Source organism: Oncorhynchus mykiss, chromosome 30 (assembly GCF_013265735.2).
Source record: "Oncorhynchus mykiss isolate Arlee chromosome 30, USDA_OmykA_1.1, whole genome shotgun sequence".
Taxonomy (NCBI): domain Eukaryota; kingdom Metazoa; phylum Chordata; class Actinopteri; order Salmoniformes; family Salmonidae; genus Oncorhynchus; species Oncorhynchus mykiss.
In genome coordinates, this window is record NC_050570.1 from 40,259,752 (window position 1) to 40,283,908 (window position 24,157).

A 24,157-nucleotide genomic window follows, 5' to 3' on the forward strand; every position below is an offset into this window, starting at 1 on the left:
TATTTGCGCAGGCAGAACATAACTCTATCTGAGACCCATCGAGCCCACAGCATTACAAACACAGTGGTGACAGAACCAGTAGAGGCACAATGGTATACACAGCATCTTATACACTCCCACATCTAAATAAGCAATAAGGCCAGAGGGGGTGTGGTATATTTTCTAATATGACTTCAAAATTGGACTTCTATCCATACCTAGGGGCAACAGTGAGCGCTATTACCATAAAGTACGTTTGAGTTTTGCAAGGGTATTGTGGATGGAGTTGGTGGATGGGTGTAATCCCATGACTAGTGATGGACACTAACTTGAAATGCCTAATTCTGCAGTGAGACTGTGAGAGCATGTTGAACAACATTGAGACTAATTGAGACTTTTGCAATGGAACCCTGCATTAACACAATTTACAAAATAAAATACAGTGTAATACAAATATTCAAGAAAAACAGTCACATTCCTAAGGCAAGGAGGTCTGCCCAAGAGGCACCAGAACACCCAGTTGTAGGGAATGCTGTAGGTTGTTCCATACACAGGGTCCAAAGACAATTAAAACAGATTTACCTAACTGAGTAAACCGAAGGGATTTCCATAGTTAGCCATCCCTGAGACCAGGTATGGTAACTTGTACGTCTAAAGATTCATAATATGGCCAAAGTGGAGTGCCTGGATACAGCCCTTAGCAGTGGTATGTTGGCCATATACCCCAAACCCCCAAGGTGCCTTATTGCTATTATAAACTGGTTACCAACATAATTAGAACAGTAAACACGTGATGTTGCGTCATACCCGTGGTATGTTGTCTGGAATACCACAGCTTTCAGACAATCAGTATCCAGTACACAAACTACCCGGTTTATAATACACAATATGACACACATCATCTCATACACACTCAGCATATCATACACAAAATAACACATACATTGCCTGGCAAAAGTATTCATCTCTGTTGGCATTTGTCCTATTTTGTTGCATTACAACTTGTAATTTACATTTATTTTTATTTGGATTTCATGTAATGGACACACACACACACACACAAAAAAACTTGTTTCAAAAAATAAATATAAATAAAAAACTGAAAAGTGGTGCATGCATATGTATTCACCCTCTTTGCTATGAAGCCCCTAAATAAGATCTGGTGCAACCAATTACCTTCAGAAGTCACATTATTAGTTAAATAAAGCCCACCTGTGTGCAGTCTAAGTGTCCCATGATCTGTCACATGATCTGTGTATAGATAGACCTGTTCTGAAAGGCCCCAGAGACTGCAACACCACTAAGCAAGGGCACCATGAAGACCAAGGAGCTCTCCTAACAGGTCAGGGACAACGTTGTGGAGAAGTACAGATCAGGGCTGGGTTATAAAAACATATCAGAAACTTTGAACATCCCACAGAACACCATTAAATCCTTTATTAAAAACATGGAAAGAATATGGCACCACAACAAGCCTGCCAAGAGAGTGCCACCCACCAAAACTCATGGACCAGGCAAGGAGGGCATTAATCAGAGAGGCAACAACGAGACCATAGATTACCCTGAAGGAGCTGCAAAGCTCCACAGCGGAGATTGGAGTATCTGTCCATAGGACAAAAAAAAGCCATTGCTTAAAACCTGTTGAGGCTAGGGGGGACCATTTTCACTTTTGGATGAAAGGTGTTCCCAGAGTAATGGCAGACAAAAACCTGAGACGAAATCCAAACAGGAAAAAAGAACTCAATTTAGAAAACAGTGCCATTGGATGTCCACCTTTAGATATGGATGAGAATGCACTTTCTAGGGCTTCCACAATATGTCACCGTCTTTAGATTCTGGTTGTATGATTCTACTATAAAGGTGGGGCTCATAATAGCTCTTTGAGTGGGTGGTCTGGCAGAAAGCCTCGGTTTCATTACGCGTGGTCACGAGAGAGTGTTCTTGCGTTTCTATGCTTTTCTTCAGACAATTAAATTCTCCGGTTGGAACCTTATGGCTGATCAATGTTTAAAACAACCTAAATATGGATTGCATACATCATTTGACTCGTTTCTACGACCTGTAGCGGAACTTTTTGAGTTTTTGTCTAGAGGAATTGCTCGTGCTTTTTGAGGATTGAATGCTGGGCTGAACAAGCTAACAACAAGTGGCTAAATTATGGGCTTTTTGGAACTTTATGGAACAAATCAGTCATTTATTGTCGAACTGGGATTCCTGGAACTGCCTTCTGATGAAGATATTCAAAGATAAGTGAATATTTATAGTGTTTTTTGTAGCTTCTGTTGACGCCAAAATGGCAGCTATTTCTTTGGATTCTGAGCGCCGTTCTCAGATTATTATTTTTCTGTAAAAAAAAATTGGAAATCTGACACAGCGGTTGCATAGAGGATACATTCATCTTTAATTCTGTGAATAACACTTGCATCTTTTATCAATGTTTATTGTTAGTATTTCTGCAAAATCACTGGATGTTTTGGAATCAAAACATTACTACATTGCGCCAATGTAAACTGAGATTTTTTATATATATATGCACATTATCGAACAAAACACACAATACATGTATAACATGATGTCCTATGAGTGTCATCTGATGGAGATAATCAAAGGTTAGTGATTCATTTTATCTATATTTATGCTTTTGTGACTGTGAAATATCGCTCTGTGTGTTTTTGAATTTGGTGGTCATCTAACATAAATATATGTTGTGTTTTAGCTGTAAAACATTTTGAAAATCGGACACGATGGGTAGATTAACAAGATGTCTATCATTCATTTGCTGTATTGGACTTGTTAATGTGTGAAAGTTAAATATTTCTAAATAGTATTTTTTTCCTTTAGGGAACTCCTTTTCCCCCATAGCCCCAACTTAAAGAAAAAAATAAGAGAGCAGATTTGGTGTTCGCCAAAAGGCATGTCGGAGACTCCCGAAACATATGGAAGAAGGTACTCTGGTCAGATGAGACTAAAATGTAGCTTTTTGGCCATCAAGGAAAACGCAATGTCTGGCACAAACCAACACCTCTCATCACCCCGACAGCACCATCTCCACAGTGAAGCATGGTGGTGGCAGCATCATGATGTGGGGATGTTTTTCATCAGCAGGGACTGGGAAACTGGTCAGAATTGAAGGAATTATGGATGGCGCTAAATACAGGGAAATTCTTGAGGGAAACCTGTTTCAGTCTTCCAGAGATTTGAGACTGGGACCGAGCTACACCTTCCAGCGGGATAATCACCCTAAACATACTGCTAAAGCAACACTTGAGTGGTTTAAGAAAGATTTAAATGTCTTGGAATGGCCTAGTCAAAGCCCAGACCTCAATCCAATTGAGAATCTGTGGTATGACTTAAAGATTGCAGTACACCAGCGGAACCTATCCAACTTGAAGGAGCTGGAGCAGTTTTGCCTATGAAGAAATCCCAGTGGCTAGATGTGCAAAGCTTATAGAGACATACTCCAAGAGACTTGCAGCTGTAATTGCTGCAAAAGGTGGCTTTACAAAGTATTGACTTGGGGGGGTGAATAGTTATGCACGCTCAAGTTTTCTGTTTTTTTGTGTTGTTTCTTGTTTGTTTCACAATAAAGACAAATATTTTGCGTCTTCAAAGTGGTAGGCATGTTGTGTAAATCAAATGATACAACCCCCCCCCCCCCCCAAAAAAAATCCATTTTAATTCCAGGTTGTAAAGGCAACAAAATGGGAAAAATGCCAAGGGGGGCAAAAACTTTCGCAAGCCACTGTAGCATGTACGCAGTTTCAGACATAGAACTACATGTAGAACACATACAGTATAGAATTATAAGATCGCAATGGTTTAGTTATCTCTATTGAATTGAATTGAATGTATTTATGTAACAGACAACAAAATGTGCAATGTTGTATCATTTACGTATGAATTAAAACACTTGTTTCCAAAGTGGTCCTCGATGGTAAAAACAATAACACATAAATGATTAAAAGGCAAGACAAAATTATAAACAACCATAAATGCATTAATTTATATTGACATCCTGGAAAGTGACACTATTCCCTGCACTTTTCCCTAACCTTAAAAATCAACCATTTTCATTTCACATTTCGACCTTAAAAAACGATTTATTCATTGCACATAATATCTATCACTCAAATACATACACCTGACCAGCAGTAGGGGACACAAGGGGCAGTGGAGTGGTTTAACTTAGACAAACTTGTCCAAATGAAAACCTTTGCCTGCTTTTTAAAACTACAGTGCCTTGCGAAAGTATTTGGCCCCCTTGAACTTTGCGACCTTTTGCCACTTTTCAGGCTTCAAACATAAAGAAATAAAACTGTATTTTTTTGTGAAGAATCAACAACAAGTGGGACACAATCATGAAGTGGAACGACATTTATTGGATATTTCAAACTTTTTTAACAAATCAAAAACTGAAAAATTGGGCGTGCAAAATTATTCAGCCCCTTTACTTTCAGTGCAGCAAACTCTCTCCAGAAGTTCAGTGAGGATCTCTGAATGATCCAATGTTGACCTAAATGACTAATGATGATAAATACAATCCACCTGTGTGCTGTGTGTAATCAAGTCTCCGTATAAATGCACCTGCACTGTGATAGTCTCAGAGGTCCGTTAAAAGCGCAGAGAGCATCATGAAGAACAAGGAACACACCAGGTCCGAGATACTGTTGTGAAGAAATTTAAAGCCGGATTTGGATACAAAAAGATTTCCCAAGCTTTAAACATCCCAAGGAGCACTGTGCAAGCGATAATATTGAAATGGAAGGAGTATCAGACCACTGCAAATCTACCAAGACCTGGCCGTCCCTCTAAACTTTCAGCTCATACAAGGAGAAGACTGATCAGAGATGCAGCCAAGAGGCCCATGATCACTCTGGATGAACTGCAGAGATCTACAGCTGAGGTGGGAGACTCTGTCCATAGGACAACAATCAATCGTATATTGCACAAATCTGGCCTTTATGGAAGAGTGGCAAGAAGAAAGCCATTTTTTAAAGATATCCAGAAAAAGTGTCGTTTAAAGTTTGCCACAAGCCACCTGGGAGACACACCAAACATGTGGAAGAAGGTGCCCTGGTCAGATGAAACCAAAATGTAACTTTTTGGCAACAATGCAAAACGTTATGTTTGGCGTAAAAGCAACACAGCTCATCACCCTGAGCACACCATCCCCACTTTCAAACATGGTGGTGGCAGCATCATGGTTTGGGCCTGCTTTTCTTCAGCAGGGACAGGGAAGATGGATGGAGCCAAATACAGGACCATTCTGGAATAAAACCTGATGGAGTCTGCAAAAGACCTGAGACTGGGACGGAGATTTGTCTTCCAACAAGACAATGATCCAAAACATAAAGCAAAATCTACAATGGAATAGTTCAAAAATAAACATATCCAGGTGTTAGAATGGCCAAGTCAAAGTCCAGACCTGAATCCAATCGAGAATCTGTGGAAAGAACTGAAAACTGCTGTTCACAAATGCTCTCCATCCAACCTCACTGAGCTCGAGCTGTTTTGCAAGGAGGAATGGGAAAAAATGTCAGTCTCTCGATGTGTAAAACTGATAGAGACATACCCCAAGCGACTTACAGCTGTAATCGCAGCAAAGGGTGGCGCTACAAAGTATTCATTTAAGGGGGCTGAATAATTTTGCACGCCCAATTTTTCAGTTTTTGATTTGTTAAAAAAGTTTGAAATATCCAATAAATGTCGTTCCACTTCATGATTGTGTCCCACTTGTTGTTGATTTTTCACAAAAAAATACAGTTTTATATCTTTATGTTTGAAGCCTGAAATGTGGCAAAAGGTCGCAAAGTTCAAGGGGGCCGAATACTTTCGCAAGGCACTGTAACACTAGCTCTGGTATTGTAACGGTTACAGACCATATCAATGTTGTTTTTCATATATCCTGAGGCACGATCTTTTAAGAGGTCAAACATAAGATTGAGTTTAAGTTGGCCCACTCTGGACTCCAAAGGCAACAAGCCCACCTCCTGGAACTCCTGTACCCCATGAGGGTCCTTGGGGGGTCATTCAGCATATACCTGATAACATTATTTACATGACTGGCATTTCCCCTTTTCAGCTTTTTGATGGCCCACAATACCAAGCAGAGCAGGCATAATCAAAATGACACTGAATCAAGGTTGAGACAAACAATTTAAGTTTCTATGCATGGTTGGGTAGGTTACTTTTTAAATGTAATATGTTACAGTTACTAGGTGTCTACCTGTCCAAAATTGTAATCAGTAATGTCAATTTTGGATTACCTAAACTCAGTAACTTAATCTGATTACTTTTGGATTACTTTCCCTTTAAGGGTCATTGGAAGAAGACAAAAAGAATTCATCAAACACATTTGAAACGCAATTTTTCAAAAGTAATCTGATTACAATATTTTTGTTGGTAACGTAACCGACTAGTTTTTTTGTTGTTGAATAATCAGATTACATGTAATTAGTTACTTCCCAATCCTGTCTCTATGGTCTATAAAGGTTGCAGAACTATAACTGTTTCATTATTTATCATCAATGAACCTATATGAATCTTCACTGCAAAAAGTAATATTTCTCTTTTGAATTCTATTTATGATAGTTGTTTAGAGTGGTATAGGTTTGCACACAAACAAACACACACACACACTTGGCCTCCTCATCCCGGGGGAAATAAGGGGTCAATGCGAGGGTAAAGACGTGTATGTAATCAAAGAAATTGACAAAGAAGAGTTGACTCCCAGTAATATAGTTGATACAGACATACATATTGGCAGACATAAATAGGGATGAGAGAATTCAACACAAATGTACAGTACATGCAGAAATGCACACATATGCACATACATTACAGGCATGGAAAGAGCAAGGCTAGCTAACATACATGAACAGGTCATATATGTGACCAGGAGTAGACATGGGAGAGGGAAATAATGTATAGAAATGGGTTGACACATGACTCTTATACATGCATACCTGTAAAGGCACACGTCCAATGCTCTTAGTGGGGAGAGGAAGAGTGGGAGGAAGACATTACTAATGGAACAGATAAAACAGAGAGAGAATATTAGAAAAACAGCTAGACAGAAATCTCTCTGTCTCTCTCTCTCTGAGAATGTCTCTTTGTGCAGTGTGGTAAGGTCTTTGTTATGTAGGAAGTGTTAATGGTACACGGGATGGGGGTAGGATAATGTATTTCTGAGAAAGGCAGTTTCCATGCAGACAGTTTTCCTCTCTGTGTTTTGGCTGAGGTGTTCTCTTCAGTGCATGGGTCCTGTTGTTATGTAATAGGGAGCTGTTACATAGGGCATAAGCTCTCACGCTATTCCACAACCCTCTCAGCAATTTGGCATGGACAAGGTATCAAATCAAAGTCAAATCAAATTGTATTGCTCACATACACATATTTAGCAGATGTTATTGTGGGTGTATCGAAATGCTTGTGTTCCTAGCTCCAAAAGTGCAGTAGTATCTAACAATTCACAACAATACGCACAAATCTAAAAGTAAAATTATGGAATTATTATTATAATAATAGAATCCTCAACACTGGAGACCCTCAGGGGTGCGTGCTCATTCCCCTCCTGTACTCATGACTGCACGGCCAGGCACGACTCCAACACCATCATTAAGTTTGCCGATGACACAACAGTGGTAGGCCTGATCACCGACAACGATGAGACAGCCTTTAGGAAGGAGGTCCTGGCTGTGCGGTGCCCAGACAACAACCTTTCCTTCAACGTGATCAAGACAAAGGAGATGATTGTGGACTATAGAAAAAGGAGGCCCGAGCACGCCCCCATTCTAATCGACGGGGCTGTAGTGGAGCAGGTTGGGAGCTTCAAGTTCCTTGGTGTCCACATCACCAATAAACTATCATGGTCCAAACACACCAAGACAGTCGTGAAGAGAGTACGACAAAGCCTATTCCCCCTCAGGAGTCTGACAAGATTTGGCATGGGTCCTCAGATCCTCAAAAAGTTATACAGCTACACCATCGAGCGCATCCTGACTGGTTGCATCACTGCCTGGTATGGCAACTGCTCGGCCTCCGACCGCAAGGCACTACAGAGGGTAGTGTGTACGGCTCAGTACATCACTGGGGCCAAGCTTCCTGCCATCCATGACCTCTATAACAGGCAGTGTCAGAGGAAGGCCCTAAAAATGATCAATGACTTCAGCCACCCTAGTCATAGACTTTTCTCTTTGCTACCGCACGGCAAGCAGTGCCGGAACGCCAAGCCTAGGTCCAAAAGGCTTCTTAACAGTTTTTAACACCAAACCATAAGACTCCTGAACAGCTAATCAAATGGCTACCCAGACTATTTGCATTGCCCCCCCCTCCTCCTCTTTTACGTTGCTACTCTCTGTTTATTATCTATGCATAGTCACTTTAACTCTACCTACCTTAACTCTACCTACCTCAATTACCTCGACTAACCGGTGCACATTGACTCTGTCAAATGAACGCCTCGGCTGATGACACCAACGCTTCGGCCTCTTCTTCAGGAAAAAGTGGGGGGAGGTGAACCCGAACTGACACTAGAACGGCGACAGTCCAGTGGACGAGTTCTGCAGTGTGTTGTGAGCATATTCCTCCCAGACAAGGAACTTGCTCCAGTTGCTTGCCTGGATGGAGACAAAGCAGAGGAGGAACTTCTCCAGCTCCTGGTTGGCCCGCTCCATTTTCCCATTCGACTGTGGGTGGAATCTAGAGGAGAGACTCACTGACGCCCCCAACAGGGAGCAGGGGGCTTTCCAATACCGTGCGGCGAACTGGGGCCCACGATCCGAGATAATATCCTGGGGAAGTCCATGTAGTCGAAATATATGGGTAATCATGAGATCAGCGGTCTACTTCGCTGAAGGCATGTTGGGTAAGACAATGAAATGGGCTGCCTTGGAGAAACGATCAACGACCACCAGGATAGTGGTAAGCCCTTGGGATGGAGGTAGCCCTGGGATAAAGTCTACGGACAGGTGGGACCAGGGCAGACTGGGGATGGGCAGAGGTTGTAGTGACCCAGCCAGTCGCTGTCATGTGGACTTGCTTTGGGCACAGGTGGAACAGGCCACAACACAGGATCTCACAAAAAATCTACCAAAAAACAAAACAAATCTACCAAAATGTCCTATTGTGTACCTTAGTAGCGCTTCCCTTCCTCCTCTTTCTACAAAGGATCTCACATCTTCAATCATGTTGGACCACCAGAATTTCCGCCTCTTGAACTCCAGTGTCCGATTAACCCCTGGATGCCCAGTTAATTTAGAGGAATGTCCCGGTTGTAGTACTCGGGAACACGCTGATCGTGGAACGTTATGTCTGTTAGTGGGACCCCCGCCAGGGTCAGGTTCTCGGGTCTGGGCTTGTCGTACCCTGGTCTCAATACTCCATATAACAGGGGCCACATTGTGGGAGCTGTGGATGGTGGGCTCGGAGTCCCTCTCCTCGTTAGAGACATCATGTTGGCGGGACAGAGCGTCTGCTTTCTGATTCTTGGATCCTGGGCGATAGGCTAGTGTGAAATCGAACTTGTTAAAAAACAGAGCCCACCTAGCCTGGCGAGGGTTCAACCTCTTGGCTTCTTGAATGGAGACCAAGTTTTTATGATCCGTCCAGATCATGAAAGGTTGAGGTTCCCCCTCCAACCAGTGTCTCCATCCATCAAGGGCCTACTTATCTGCCAAGAGCTCCTGGTTGCATTCCCCTGGCGAGAACCGCTTCAAGAGAAAGGCGCATGGGTGCAGTTTCTTGTCCTCCTTGTTCCACTGTGAAGGACTGCCCCTGCTCTGGTGTCCGAGGCTTCCACCTCTACCACAGAGGGATGAGTAGGATCAGGATGAACGAGGATGGGTCCGGAGGTGAAACGTCCCTTGAGCTCCATGAATGAAAGTTGCTTATAAAACATAAAAGGTGGGACGGGGCCAGTCGGCGACCGCCTCAAACTTTATGGGGGCCATTTGGATGCCTGTGGTAGAGATAGGATGCTCTCGATTGTGCATCTGTAAAAGTTTGTGAGGGTCTTAGGGGCCAAGCCAAATTTCTCCAGCCTCCTGAAGTTGAAGAGGCGCTGTTGCGCCGCCTTCACCACACTGTCTGTGTGGGTCGGCCAATTCATATTGTCAGTGATGTGTACACCGAGGAACTTGAAGCTATTCACCTTCTCCACTGCGGTCAGGTCGATGTGGATGGGGGGGTGCTCCCTCTGCTGTTTTCTGAAGTCCCCAATCAGCTCCTTCGTTTTGTTGACGTTGAGGGAGAGGTTATTTTCCTGGCACCACCCTGCCAGGGCCCTCACCGCCTCCCTGTAGGCTGTCTCGTCACTGTTAGTAATCAGGCCTACTACTGTTGTGTAAACTCTGCAAACTTGATGATTGAGTTGCAGGCCTGTGTTGCCTCTGAGTGATGGGTGAACAGGGAGAGCAGGAGGGAGCTGAGCATGCACTCTTGTGGGGCCACTGTGTTGAGGACCAGTGAAGTGGAGGTGTTGTTTCGTACCTTAATTATGAGTTTGGAGGGTACTATGGTGTTGAAGACTGAGGTATAGTCAATGAACAGCATGATGGCCACAGAGTGCATGATTGTGTGTGTGCTTGTGTGTGTGCGTGTGTGTGTGTATACTGTATATACAGTGCCTTGCAAAAGTGTTTTACGATTTTGTTGCATTATAGCCTGTAATTTAAATTGATCTTTATTTGGATTTCATGTAATAGACATGCACAAAATAGTCCAAATTGGTGAAGTGAAATGAATTATTATTTTTTTTCTGTAAAAGTGGTGCGTGCATATGTATTCACCCCCTTTGATATGAAGCACTAAATAAGATCTGGTGCATCCAATTACCTTCAGAAGTCACCTAATAAGAAATAAAGTCCACCTGCATGCAATCTGTGTGTTATATGATCTCAGTATATATACACCTGTTCTGAAAGGCCCTAGAGTCTGCAACACCACTAAGCAAGGGGCACCAAGGACCAAGGAGCTCTCCAAACAGGTCAGGGACAAAGTTGTAGAGAAGTACAGATCAGGGTTGGGTTATAAAAAAATATCCGAAACAATAAACAATCCAAAAATCAACCATGAAGCTCAAGGCTATAGTGCCAACAAACAAAGACAACTTCCCACACAGAAAGTAGGGAAAAGGGCTACCTAAGTATGGTTCCCAATCAGAGACAACGAAAGACAGCTGTCCCTGTTTGAGAACCATACCCGGCCAAAACATAGAAACACAAATCATAGAAAACGAAACCTAGAATGCCTACCCCAAATCACACCCTGACAAAACCAAATAGAGACATTAAAAGGCTCTCTACGGTCAGGGCGTGACAGTACCCCCCCCCCCCCCCAAAGGTGCGGACTCCGGCCGCAAAACCTGAACCTATAGGGGAGGGTCTGGGTGGGCATCCATCCGCGGTGGTGGCTCAGGTGCAGGACGCAGACCCCGCTCCACCACTGGCTCACCCCACTTTGGTGGCACCTCTGGTGCGGGGACCCTCATCGCTGACCCTGGACTGGGGAGCGGGTCCCGGACTGGGCGCCTTCATTGCGGGCCCCGGACTGGAGGCCGTCTCTGGAGGCTCCGGACTTGGAGGCAGTCGTTGGAGGCTTCGTGCCATGACTCCTCACTGGAGGCTTCGTGCCTTGGATCACCACTGGAGGCTTCTTGCCATGGATCATCACTGGAGGCTTCTTGCCATGGATCATCACTGGAGGCTTCGTGCCATGGATCATCACTGGAGGCTTCTTGCCATGGATCATCACTGGAGGCTTCTTGCCATGGATCATCACTGGAGGCTTCGTGCCCTGGATCATCACTAGAGGCTTCGTGCCATGGATCATCACTGGAGCAGGCTTAGTTCTTGGCAGAGGCACCAGATACACTGGGCCATGGAGGCGCACTGGCGGCCTCGAGCGCAGAGCTGGCACAACCCGTTCTGGCTGGATGTCCACTTCCACCCGGCAAATGCGGGACGCTGGCACAGAGCACACCGGCCTGTGAATGCTCACTCGAGACACCGTGCGCATCACCCCATAACACAGTGCATGACCAGTCACATGCTCGCCCCGGTAAGCACGGGGAGTTGGCTCAGGTCTGAATCCTGACTCTGCCACACTTCCCATGTGCCCCCCCAAAAACATTTTTTGGAGTGGCCTCCCGGTCTTTAGTGCCAGCCGTGACCCTGTGTAAACCTGGGCCCTCTTTCTCGCTGCCTCCCCCTTCCTCTCTGCTTCCAGCTGCTCCCACAGCAGGCGATCCTTTCCCGCCAGGATCTCCTCCCATGCCCAGGATCCCCTGCCATTTAGGAGGTCCTCCTCCCACCACGCTGCTTGGTCCGTTTGTGGTGGGAATTTCTGTCACAGCCTTCGAAAGACCTGGACCACGGTGTTTGTTTCACAAGAAAAAAAATATTTTGCATCTTCAAAGTGGTAGGCATGTTGTGTAAATAAAATTATACAAACCCCTACCCAAAAAATTATTTTATTTCCAGGTTGTAAGGCAACAAAATAGGAAAATGCCAAGGGGGTGAATACTTTCACAAGCCACTGTATATATAAACTAAAAAAGAAACGTCCTCTCATTGTCAACTGAGTTTATTTTCAGCAAACTTAACATGTGTAAATATTTGTATGACCATAACAAGATTCAACAACTGAGACAGAAACTGAACCAGTTCCATAGACGTGACTAACAGATATGGAATAATGTGTCCCTGAACAAAGGGGGGGCGGGGGGGTCAAAATCAAAAGTAACAGTCAGCATCTGGTATGGGCACCAGCTGCATTAAGTACTGCAGTGCATCTCCTCCTCATGGACTGCACCATATTTGCCAGTTCTTACTGTGAGATGTTACCCCACTTTTCCACCAAGGCACCTGCATGTTCCCGGACATTTCTGGGGGAGCGGGGTGGCCCTAGTCCTCACCCTCCGATCCAAAAGGTACCAGACATGCTCAATGGGATTGAGATCCGGGCTCTTCGCTGGCCATGGCAGAACACTGACATTCCTGTCTTGCAGGAAATCACTCACAGAACTAGCAGTTGGCTGGTGGCATTGTCATGCTGGAGGGTCATGTCAGGATGAGCCTGCAGGAAGGGTATCACATGAGGGAGGAGGATGTCTTCCCTGTAACGCACAGCATTGAGATTGCCTGCAATGACAGCAAGCTCAGTCCGATGATGCTGTGACACACCGCACCAGACCATGACGGACCCTCCACCTCGATCCTGCTCCAGAGTACAGGCCTCGGTGTAACACTCATTCCTTTGACGATAAACGCGAATCTGACCATCACCCCTGGTGAGACAAAACTGCGACTCGTCAGTGAAGAACACTTTGTGCCAGTCCTGTCTGGTCCAGCGACGGTGGGTTTGTGCCCATAGGCGACGTTGTTGCCGGTGATGTCTGGTGAGGACCTACCTTACAACATGCCTACAAGCCCTCAGTCCATCCTCTCTCAGCCTATTGCGGACAGTCTGAGCACTGATGGAGGGATTGTGCATTCCTGGTGTAACTCGGCCAGTTGTTGTTGCCATCCGGTACCTGTCCCGCAGGTGTGATGTTCGGATGTATTGATCCTGTGCAGGTGTTGTTACACATGGTCTGCCACTGCGAGGACGATCAGCTGTCCGTCCTCTTTACCTGTAGCGCTGTCTTAGGCGTCTCACAGTACGGACATTGCAATTATTGCCCTGGCCACATCTGCAGTCCTCTTGCAGCATGCCTAAGGCACGTTCACGCAGATGAGCAGGGACCCTGGGCATCTTTCTTTTGGTGTTTTTTAGAGTCAGTAGAAAGGCATCTTTAGTGTCCTAATTTTTCATAACTGTGACCTTAATTGCCTACCGTCTGTAAGCTGTTATTGTCTTAACGACCGTTCCACAGTTGCATGTTCATTCATTGTTTATGGTTCATTGAACAAGCATGGGAAACCCTTTACAATGAAGATCTGTGAAGATATTTATTTTTTTGCTGAGTTTGTGTGTGTGTGTGTGTGTGTGTGTGTGTGTGTGTGTGTGTGTGTGTGTGTGTGTGTGTGTGTGTGTGTGTGTGTGTGTGTGTGTGTGAAACCTGTCTAGAACCATTACCTCATTGAGCAGACTGCCGATTGGTAAATGGCACGGGCGTTAACATTGTGACAGCTAGCTGTTTTTAGCTGTTAGTTAACAGTGTTTGGGAGTAATAAACTACATTTTGCAGGAGCTTGGTGGTAGTTGAACTAAATTCAAATCATGGTAGTGTTTTACATTTTTTCCATGTAGCGGTGTAGCTAACTACTGGAACGACACACAACTTTTTTAATATAAAATAAAATATGGGTGAAGTAGGCAAGAATATCAGATCTTCCTAATTCTCACTTGAAACATATTTCTGGTGTTTAATAGGCTAAATTACACATTCTGTTATCATCTGAATCCAGAGTGATCTGTTCTTGCAATTTGTAGTCTATGACATTTCAGATTTAGATAGAATTCTTCACAAATCAGTTTGGATGTAGTGAACTACTTTGTCAAAGTAGCATTAGTTAAGTAAAAGGGCAGTTTTAGTGTAGCTTAACTTCTTACAGTGTGAAGTAATTGCTAGTTTGGTAAACTATGATTTCAGAGTAGCATCCCCAACACTGTTGGTTGAGTGATGCCCACGCTCCTTGTTGTTTTAGTTGCACGGTAACAGACCTGGTATATGAATCACGCTGATTACATGCATGCAGTCATCCAGACGCCAACTTCTCTGGCATAGAGTGAGAACAGTTTTGGATAGGATGACTCATACACACACACACACACTCTGCAGAACAATTATATGAGACCGCCGCTGAAAACACAGGGGAGATTGACGTACTAACACAACTCGCTAATTGCCTAATAGAGGTGAAGTGCATACCTACCGGTACTAATTGCTGATTGCATAGGAGATTAGAAACCACTCCCCCTTCAATACAGCCACTGATTACCAAAACAACAACAATCACAAGTTGCCCTGCCCCTTAATCCTGGTTGATCTCAACAATCAGCTGCAAGTTATGAGCATTCAGAAGTTCACACACCAAGTAGGCTTCTGGGAAGACAGACAGCACTTAAAGTAGATGGCCCTAGCTAGCAAAAAGACAGTACTAGACAAGAACAGATTAAGACATTTCTCCTTATTACTCCTGGAAATAGCAGACACAACCAAGCACGCACACACACGTACATAGTTACACGTTCAACTCATAGTTTCACACACAGCCAGTCACCTGTATTTTTTATGAATAAACCCTGGGACTGGGATCTGTAGTTTTACCAAATCACCCGAACCGCCTCATCTCCTCTTCGGCATCTCCATCCTGCCTGGATGATGCCTAGGAACAGAGTCACACCCTCTATGCCCGATGAAGATACAGAGAGCCTACACACACCCATGTCATACCTTCACCCCTTTCTTCACACCTTCTCTGCCTCTTCACCCACTCTTTTTTTATTCATTAATTCATCACTATCCCTTTTTCCCCTCCCTACCTCTGAGACAGGATGCGCTGAGATCAGGAAATCACACATAAAAACCACTCCCTCCACTCCTTCCTCTTCTCCTATTGGATTCAGATGATGTCAATATGTCTCCCTGTCTTTCTCCCTCTCTTTCTCTGTCACCATCTCTCTCTTTCTCTTTTTCATTATATCTTGCCAGTTGACACTGTGGGCGTGTTCTACGTTAGAATCTGTTACCAAATCTCCCAAACCTCCACATCTCCTCTTCGAGCATCTCCATCCTGCCTGGACGATGCCTAGGAACAGAGTCACACCCTTTATGCCCAATGAAGACACGGAGAGCCTACACACACCCACGTCATACCTTCACCCCCTTTCTTCCCACCTTCTCTGCCTCTTCACCCACTCTTTTTTCATTCACTCATTCATCATCATTCCCTTTTCCCCTCCCTACTGTGACAGGACCCATTAAGATCAGGAAAACACAAATTAAACCACTCCTTCCTCTTCTCCTATTGGCTTCAGGTGTTGTCACCGTGTGCCGTATGCACTCGTCGATAACCTATCAGAGGCCAGCGTTGGTTTTACAGTCGGCCGGGGATTTCTCTCCTAGCTGCTCTTCTGCTGCCTACGCTCGTACACAGACCACAGCCATATACCTACCTACATTACCTAGCTACTGTACGTACGCCTTTTGTTTTATAGCAGTCATTTAACTAAAGCTGCGTGATTAACAGAAAGGGAGCGGTGGTTTGTCACCAAGCGAGCTACGACTTCCTTCTTTTTTTCCTTCTGGGGAAGGAACGCTGTTAAAGCCTGCCCCCCGCGGGAAGGGGATGATGCGATGCCTCTCTCTCAGTGGTATTGTCGATTTGTTTGCCTATTTGTTCAGCAGTATAATTCCTTAGTCAGCCTGGACGGAGACGTGAGAGGCTCTTCTAGTCATTCTCTCCTGTCATTAACTCCTATCAGCCCTAATACATTATTATATTATATTGGAAAGCTGGGCTCTCAGTCCTCACACATTCTAGTGCTGAGCTCAGCTGTCTCATGTGTTGCTTCCTGATGATACAGTACGCAGAGTAGCACTGTACTGGGGTGGATATTGTATGGGTAGGCCATTACCCTCAATGGTGGCATAATTGTGTATCAGGTTGTCCTTTTCCACTCTAAATTCTTCCACAATCCTATCCTCCCAGTAACACTTTATACACTATGTTCCAATTAGTCTGCTGCAGTTTGTACCTCTGACATTTTGTCCTAACCCTTTCCCTTCTCTCCCCTCCACTTCCACTTGTCCTCTCACCTCCTGCTATCTTCCACTCAGTGGTGTGAGAGGAGGTAAAGCATCCGTCTCTCCCTCTCTCTGGTGATGATGTCACCTCTTAGCAGAGCAGCAGCAGTCCAATGTTCTTGGAGTCAGGCCTCTTATGACAGAGCAGAGAAACACTAAGCGTGGATCATTCTTTCTCAATCTGCCCCTCGGTTTCCCAACATGTCTCCCTCTCTATCTCTATCCCTCTATCTCTACCTCTCCCTCCCTATTCTTTCTCCCTCTATCATCATCTCTCTCCTTCATTATCTTTTGCCAGTTGGCATTGTGGTGCTGTTCTATGTTTGATGCTGTTCTGACTGTTTATTTTTCTGGGAGCGCTGTGTGTTTTCTGTGTTGGGTGCTCTAGCCCTGTCCTGTCCTGGCTCCAGTCCTCCTTACCCTCAGACCTCACTGTTTAACCCTCAGCACTTCCTTCCTCGCCACTGGCCTAGTGTCTACGCATACCTGTATACTTGAACAGCATGTCAAGGACAGATGGGTAGACAGAGAAGTGAATGAATTCACATTCACGCACACAGGCAGTCACACACACCCACACACACACTGACATGCAGGAATGAGACTTGTCGTCTTCACCGATATTTTCCTCTCTGAGAGGGCGTCGAATTTACTGGAAGTGTCCTGTGTTACAGCCAACAGCAGAGTACTGCTTATACAACATACAGTACGGTTAGTGACACTGACAACAGTGCCGGGAACTTAGGGACAGTTACTAGAACCAGGAAACCAGAACCAGGGTTGTGGGGAAAAAAGTTGTGTTGAACGCTTACTTTATTATACCTTGTGAAGCAACTCAAGTCCAAGAAAGACAGTAAGACACACTTGAATCCTTACAAAACAAATGTGTGTCATCAATATCAGAAACTCAGAGACCAAAATCTAAAACAACAGACTAGTATTAGGGGTTCCTGCAGATGCAGAAATGCACACTTCTCCATCTTGCGCAATTGCACACTTCTCCATCTTGGTATTACGGAGGAGAGAACGGGGTAGACTTGAGATACCAACTCTCAACTTTCAAGGAACATGTCATTGATATGTCATCAATCAGATGCATTCCATCCCTACGGTACATACCAGGGATAATTGCGTAATGGCAGGGTTGCGGATTGTCTTCCCTGAAATGTGTTCACTTGTTTATCTTCTGGTCCACACTGGAACATCCAGCTCCTCCGCTGTGTTATATCAGAGAAAACCACTGTTGTCCCGGTAAACATTTGGATGACCACCTCTAAATCTGCTCATCTGCCACACCAGTTCCATCCCCTTTGTGTATCCCATGTCGTTTCCACCAAGGTGGATGACTAGGATGTCAGGGATAGAAGTATCACAGGCCCTCTACACCAATCAGTTAGTGCCACTTCATGCCGTGCTATCTGAGTCACCTGCTGTGACAGTCAATAATGTACTTAAGTGTCAGGCGTGTGCGTACTTGTGGTGAAGTCAGGTGCAGGGGAGCAGGGAATTGTGAACAGGCACACACTTTATTTTGTCAGGAGAAAGATAACAGACGGACGCAGCAGCGTCAAAAACCTCCAGCCAACAAGGCAAAGTGTAAAGAGCACAAAAACAGTCACAAAACAAAACAATTCAAAAAAGCTTTGTGAAAATAACACGGAAAATAATGAACGCCTGCCTGTCACGCTACAAAACACGTAACACACAAACAATATCACACAAAGACATGAGGGAGAACAGAGGAATAAATAAATGCAGTGTGATTGGGAATTGTAAACCAGGTGTATAAAACAAGACAATACAAATGGATAAATGAAAAATGGAGAGGCGATGGCTAGAAAGCCGGTGACGTCGACCGCTGAACGCCGCCCGAACAAGGAGAGGAGCCGACTTCGGTGGAAGTCGTGACAGTAACCCCCCCCCCCCCCCCCCCAAGCACCCAGCACCTCTCCTCCGGACCGTACCCCTCCCACTCCATGAGGTACTAAAAGCCCACCGCCCAACGCCTCGAATCCAAGATGGAACGAACGGAGTACGCCGGGGGCCCCCTCAATGTCCAAAGGGGGCGGAGGAACCTCCCGCACCTCAGACTCCTGGAGCAGACCAGCCTCCACCGGCCTGAGGAGAGACACATGGAACGAGGGGTTAATATTGTAATCGGGGGGAAGCTGTAACCTATAACACACCTCGTTCACTCTCCTCAGGACTTTGAATGGCCCCACAAACCGCGGGCCCAGCTTCCAGCAGGGCAGGCGGAGGGGCAGGTTTCGGGTCGAGAGCCGGTGCGAACACCGGGGCCTGACTGTGGTGACGGTCCGTGCTGGACTTTTGGCGCAGTGCGGCCTGCTGGAGGTGACCATGGGCAGCAGCCTAATTCATACTCTTGAGAGGAATAATGGACATTGTCCTGCTATTAAAATAATGTACGTCATTAGGTTGTATGTTTTTTTAGATATAGGCCTATTGTAAATGTGTATTATTGTAGCATCACCATATTTATTGCAGAAAGAAATACAAATACACACGTCATTTTAAGCTACATGTTAATTTGACAGAAATAATAAACTGCCCATTGATCAGCACAGCAATTGATAAAACAGAAACATGTTTGCAAAACAAATGTTCCTGAGCTTATGTTAATATTACACAGGTAAGCTAACGGTTACAGAAATCAGGACTGCAGACAGGCTCTATAGACCTCTATATATGAGTGACTGCGTCCAACACACTACACCTACTGACCAATGACATGTATTGCTAAGGTGAAAGGTTTAACTTCTTCGATATAGAGGGTGCTCTTTTAATTTTTGGGATGAAAAACGTTCCCGTTTTAAACAAGATATTTTGTCACGAAAAAATGCTTGACTATGCATATAATTGACAGCTTTGAAAAGAAAACACTCTGACGTTTCCAAAACTGCAAAGATATTGTCTGTGAGTGCCACAGAACTGATGTTACAGAAAAAACCCAGATAAAAATACAATCAGGAAGTGCCGCATTTTTTGAAACCTCCTCATGGCAAGGACTCCTTATATGGCTGTGGAGGAGCTAGGAGTCAGCTTACCTTTTCCACCTTTTCCCCAAGGTGTCTGCAGCATTGTGACGTATTTGTAGGCATATCATTGGAAGATTGACCATAAGAGACTACATTTACCAGGTGGTCGCTTGGTGTCCTCCGTCGCAATTATTGCGTAATCTCCAGCTGCAGTATTTTTCCGTTTGCCTCTGATGCGAAACCGACTGCCAGGAATGATTTTTCATCGAATAGAATTGTGAAAAACACCTTGAGGATTGATTCTAAACAACGTTTGCCATGTTTCTGTCAATATTATGGAGCTAATTTGGAAAAAAGTTTGGCGTTGTAAGTGACTGCATTTTCGGGTTTTTTTCTTAGCCAAACGTGATGAACAAAACGGAGCTATTTCTCTTACACAAATAATCTTTTTGGAAAAAATGAACATTTGCTATCTAACTGAGAGTCTCGTCATTGAAAACATCCGAAGTTCTTCAAAGGTAAATTATTTTATTTGAATGCTTTTCTTGTTTTTGTGAAAATGTTGCCTGCTGAATGCTAGGCTTAATGCTATGCTAGGCTATCAATACTCTTACACAAATGCTTGTGTAGCTTTGGTTAAAGCATATTTTGAAAATCTGAGATGACAGTGTTGTTAACAAAAGGCTAAGCTTGTGTTTCAGTATTTATTTAATTTCATTTGCGATTTTCATGAATAGGAAACGTTGCGTTATGGTAATGAGCTTGAGGCTATGATTACGCTCCCGGATAGGGGATTGCTTGACGCTAGAGGTTAAGGAAATACAGGCATGCACCACGTTACTACAATACAAAACCACTCGCTCCAACAAGCGTGAAACCGGAAGCTGCGGTTGCTTGATTGACTAGCTAATTTCAACTAGCTATGTTCAGTTCATGTCCTTTGCAGATGCCACATTACTGACAAAAGTTTTTATGCATAAAAACATCTGTAATTGAGTAAAGGGAGATGTAGGGAGATGTTTAATGTGTACGGCGTTCACAGAGCAGCCTGTTAATTACAAACAAAACAGCGAAAGCACGGTTGTTGACAACAAAAAACAACTGATTCATCTCCAGAAACGGACGATGCTCTTGCTGGAATCCATGCAACACTTGAAAAGTTTTAATAGGAGACAGGATGCCATCGGATCATCATCTAATTGGCCTTCACATAGCTCTTAACCAAAGTTTACTGGATGACAATTTATTTTTAACTATGACAAAATAATTTATAACAGATTTATTCCAGTATAATATAGGTTCAGCAAATCCCGTTATTGTTTGGAATACCTTTAAATGTACCTTCAGAGGTCATTCAATTTAATATTCATCAATAATAAAAAAAATCTGTTTCTGGCTAAAGAGTCAAGACTAACAAGGGAAAAACATTAACTAATAGTACAGGTAAAACAAAAAGAACTGGAGGAACTTATTCAAGAACAATCTAATGTAATCTATTACAAAAATGAAGCAAACTGGATGGAATATGGAGAAAAATACACCAAAGTATATTAATCTCTTGGAGACAGAACGGGTCTCCTTCCTGAGCAGTATGTTGGCTGTGTGGTCCCATGGTGTTTATACTTGCATACTATTTTTTTGTACAGATGAACGTGGTACCTTCAGGCGTTTGGAAATAGCTCCCAAGGATGAACAAGACTTGTGGAGGTTTTTTTCTGAGGTCTTTGCTGATTCCTTTTGATTTTCCCATAATGTCAAGCAAAGAGGCATCAAAGTAGATGTCCTAACCGACTTGCCAAAACTATAGTTTGTTAAAAAGAAATTTGTGGAGTGTTTGAAAATGAGTTTTAATGGCTCCAACATAAGAAGTGACTTCAACTGTATCGGTCAAGCTTTTTTGATATATTCAAAGCTCCATTGTTAGATTGTTTTATCTACTCCTATAGAAATGGTAGTCTGTCAGGTACTCAGCAGGAAGGTCTGATTTCACTCTTATTAAAACAAGACCCGTATGGCAAATATAAAGATCCAGTCTGTCTAAAAAACTTGGAGGTCTCTTACACTTCCATGTTGTGATGCAAAAATACTAGCGAAATGCATTCAGAATTAAAAAGGTTTTTACCAGAGATTGTTCATCCTGATCAGGCAGGTTTTTAAATGGACGATACATTGGAGATAATATATGACAACTATTAGAAATTATGAAACATCTAAGAAGCCAGTCCTGGTATTTATAGTGGATTTTGAAAAGTAATTTGATAAAGTAAGACTGGATTTTATTTATAAATGCCTGGATCTTTTTCAATTTCGGTGATGCTCTTATAAAATGGGTAAAATTAATGTATAGCAACCCCAGGTGTAAAAGAGTAAATAGCGGCTACTTCTCAGAGAGATTTGAATTGTCAAGAGGAGTTAAACAAGGGTGTCCACAGTCACCATATATATTCGTATTGGCCATCGAAATGCTAGCTATTAAAATCAGATCCAGAAGCAAACAATAGAGGACTAGAAATCCAAGGCTTAAAAACAAAGGTGTTCATGTATGCCGATGACTCAAGTTTTATATTAAGTCCACAAGATAGATCCAAGCAATGTCTCAGTGAAGATCTATATTACTTTTCTGTACTCTCTGGACTAAAAACGTAATTATGATAAGTGTACAATATTACATATTGGATCCTAAAAAAAATACAACTTTTACATTACCCTGCAGTTTACCTATAAAATAGGCTGACGGTGAAGTAGACATACTTGGTATTCATATCACAAAAGATATAAATGACAAGATCCTGCAACCATGGAGAGTTAAATACCTGTCTATTTATGGAGAAAATTGCCCTGAATAACTCCTTAGTCATATCTCAGTTTACTCACTTACTTATGGCGCTCCCTACTCCTGATTATACTTTTTTAAATCATATTAGCAAAAATATTTCCCTTTATCTTGGCCATTAAATCAGACAACATAAACCATGCCTATCTACAGGTATATAATGAATATGAATTGGGTGGGTTTAGATTATTAAATATTAAAGCACTAAACCTCTCTCTAAAAGCTTCAATTATTCAAAAGTTGTACTTGATCCCTAAATGTTTCTCAAGTAGATTACTAAGAAAAGCTCAAAATGGCCTTTTTGCCTTTGTGCAGATTGCCATGTCTCATTTTCGATTCATTTAAAATTATACTTTTTTCTAAGTATCTATATTCTTCAAAAAGGGATTGCAGAGTTGGCTACAACTTAAATTCATCCCCCTGAAAAGATAGAAGAAATATTGCAACAGATATTATGGCTGATCTCAAATGTGCTGGTTGATAAAATTCCTGTATTTATGGGAAAGATGTTTGAAAATGATATTTTGTTCTTAAATGATATTGTAAATTGGAATGGTAGAGTTATGTCTTTCATGGAGTTATCAGAAATGTACAGGAAGGTCTGCTCAATCCAAGAGTACAACCAATTTGATTACAGCAGTAGGAGGCAGGTGGCAGCGGAAGGAGGTAGGGAACTGGTCTGTCTGCCCAATATAAAAAACTGGCGGTGGAATAAAAATAGCATAAATAGGAAAGTATACCAGTTTCATTTGAGGACCAGGATCTTGACAGCTGTGCCATACAGATTGCAAAATAGTTGGGAAGAGATTTTTGATGGACCGATTCCATGAGTTGATATATAAAACGACTCAAGATTCAAGACTTTATACTTTTCAGCAAAAGTTATTATATAGAACTCTTGCCACCAACAAAATGTTGAATATTTGGGGCATACAATCATCGAAACTCTGCAGATTTTGTTGTGAGGATACAGAATCATTTGACCATTTAATTTGGTATTGCCCTCAGGTAGCCTGTTTCTCGTCTCAGGTTCAGGAATGGCTGAAGATGCATAACATTGATCTAAAATTGTCCCTAAAAATAGTACTGTTGGGAGATCTGGAGATACCGGCTCAGTCAATTACTATTCTGCTAATACTCTTCTAAAAGTACGTATTTATCTATTTATCAACTCACAATCTGTTGATTCTATTCGATAACATAGATTGAAATTGTATGTTAAACATCACAGCATAGTTGAAAGATATATGGTGCGTAAAAATCCGAAGAGGGTGGCCAGCAGAGATAGGTGGGATGGGCTGAAGGAAGCTGAGGGTTGGGGTGTGGAATTGAAGACAAGTGGGAGTGGAGTTGCTGGGCAGGGGATAGAATGATAGTCAAAGATAAAAGTATAAAAAATCTAGTCAAAATAAAACATTATGAAAATTATGTTTGAATGACACTGAGGGGCAATGTTTTTACAGCTAATGCTGGTTTGCCTGAGACTGATGCCGTGCAGGTGTTTGTACACGTGCATATACACACACACTCATTCAAATGCACACAGGTGCACATACACGGACACACACACACACATGTAAATAGTACCATACATGCACT

At 43.2% G+C, this 24,157-nt stretch overlaps 1 protein-coding gene across 1 annotated transcript in view; it reads left to right on the plus strand.

The window, feature by feature from the left end:
• Positions 1 to 24,157, plus strand: part of pik3r3b (phosphoinositide-3-kinase, regulatory subunit 3b (gamma)) — a 324,990-nt gene that overhangs the window by 116,162 nt on the left and 184,671 nt on the right. The gene's annotated exons all lie outside the window — the stretch shown is intronic.